We start from the raw sequence: 2,529 nt of genomic DNA, 5'->3' as shown, positions 1-2,529 counted from the left end.
AAAAAAGTAAGTATTTATTTAAGGAATATCAAATGATAGCACAGAAGAGAAAAATCTAACCTGCAGTCAGCTAGAATAATGTGAATGGACTCCTGTTTGGTATTTCAGGGCATCATTTATTTATTTTTAGCGGAAAAGAATGTCAGAAGGGTCAGAAGCAAACACCTGCACACCACTGCACATCTGAGCAGTACCAGCGAAGTCAATGATGCTCAAGCCACTTGTGCAGAAAGGCTAGGGCCAATGCTTACAATACCAATTGTCCAAGACCTGTTCTTCTGGAAGTTTTCTTGAGCCTTGGCTCTGGAGGACCCCCTTGAAATCACTGCCAATGTACGTGAGCAAGTGTATTTGCCTCAGTCAGCAATTTCCAGGACAGAAGCCTTAGTCTGTATGATCCCTGGGGAAGAAGGTGTAATTAATCTGTATTTATATAGATGCCCCAGTCCTATCTAGGGTTATAAGTAACAGCATAAAACCAAGCAACGCGTATAAATTATCTCAAGGGTAATGAGCAGATTATTTAAATAGTCACACATCACTCCTTTCCAGATAAACTAAGAGGAGAGAAACCAGAGAACATTTTAAGGAACTTTTCAGAAAGCATTTACTTTAGGAAGAAACCTTCCCAAATGTTTACTTTCTCACTGGGCTCTTATCTTAGTGCAATCCCACCTTCCTACTCACCTTAATAAAAGGGATAACCAAGATAAAGCATTTTACTGTGTTGAACCTTGTTTTTCCCAGTGAACTAATCTCTTCCTGGAAGTTCTTCTTCACTAGGACAGATGTGCTACCTCTTTTCCATTGGTTTAGCTCTGTGTTCATAGTTATTTTTCATGTTGCCCCAGAAAACTCTTGTTTTACATGGGCAGAAGAGAGATGTTAAGAAAGGAAGAATGGCAGAAAGATGGATATACAACAATGAAGTGTCCTTTTCCAACTTATCTGTGTGTTACCATAAATGAACCAAGCCCACATGTAGTAAAGCGTATGTCTAGTCTCAACTCTACTGCTTGATATACAGGTGTGAATAGCAGATACAGCTATAATTTACAAGAGTTGTCTTGTAACGTAGATGATTTTTTTTTTTTGCCTTAAAAATAACATGAAAAGATAATCCTACCTCAATACATATTCTATGTTTGCAAAGGCACTGTTGTTTGATACATGTTAACCTTCCAGGCTCCCTAGCATGCATTACTGCCAGTTACCACCTCTCTCAACTGAGCACACCAGTCAAGACGTGGCTTGACTTTTTTAATTTTCAGAGGCAATCTGTCCTTCTAGTTCCTCCTCCCAGATGTTCTTTTGGAGATGAAGAGAGCCTTCCTCAGAAGTTATTTCCTTTCCACCTCAGTTCCTTTCTAATAGGAGATGGTTCCGTTGTAGAAGACTTCAGGAGAGAGACTGAACTAGAGTCAGAAACTCACTCAGAAACACCGTGCCTCTATTCCCCCACTTACCAACTGCTACAACACTGAGCCACCTTCCAGGCTTAGTTCATTAAGCTGTGTTTGTTATATGGAAGTATTTTTATGAAAAGTGGTAGAGGCACAGACATTATCCGATATCACCGTCATTTTAAGATGACTCTTAGTGCAGGTTTTTCTTCCCCCTCCTGAAGAGGGAATGAATAACAGTAACTGCCCTTATAGATGGATTGGCCTTAGGCAGTAAACCTTGACTTTCTGCACCAAAACGTCAAAGCACCACCATCTCATATAAAGGACCAAAACTATTAGATGGATGAGAGGCAATAGCAGATTCAAGCCTCCATGCACATGTAATTGGGACAAAGAGCCACACGAATAAAGATTACACATGCATGCATAATGTGTTCACCCAGTGATTACTGTGGAGAAAACTCTGCCCATCTAGATGGGTAACAGCTACTGTGCATGCACACAAAGCATTTATGCTCTGCCTTATTGATGAACAGGAATGGAACAACCTTTTTTTTTTTTTTAGGGAAAAAAAAATCACTGAAGAGGACCAAAAAAGCATATGCTGAGGCATGATTGACAGCCGCCATAATGGACTGTCATGTCAAAAGAACTGCCTTGCTAATTCTCTTACATAATGAGCTAGATGCTAGGCTCTCCTTGCAAGTTTGATTGTGCACCCTTCCATCAATCTTACCGACATCTTGGCATCTAAAATACAGCAAAACCACTTAACAAGGGCTCTTTAAAACAGGCAAGAGGGATGTCTCTGTGTATTAAATGTGATGTGGAGGTTGCTATGGTAAATTTGAGAATGTGAACATTGCAGTGCAAGATTCCATACTGGTGGCTAGAGCTGAGGCTAGCCATGCCTCTGGGTTCTTTAAGTGGACTTGGACTACATTATTTAAAGAATGGGAAGAATATGGTTCTGGTGCCACTTCCATGGTAGGAAAAAGAAAACCCCCAATGTGCCTTTGTCTCATTTTTTTTGTTTGTGCAGGTCCCTGGGGTGTTGATGAGGAGTATCCGAAATGGATTGTAGTATGCTCTCTCTGCAGCTTTCAAATATGGGGCTCCATCC

Source organism: Egretta garzetta, unplaced genomic scaffold (genome assembly GCF_000687185.1).
Source record: "Egretta garzetta isolate BGI_Z169 unplaced genomic scaffold, ASM68718v1 scaffold53, whole genome shotgun sequence".
Classification (NCBI taxonomy): domain Eukaryota; kingdom Metazoa; phylum Chordata; class Aves; order Pelecaniformes; family Ardeidae; genus Egretta; species Egretta garzetta.
This window is presented reverse-complemented; position numbering follows the sequence as displayed.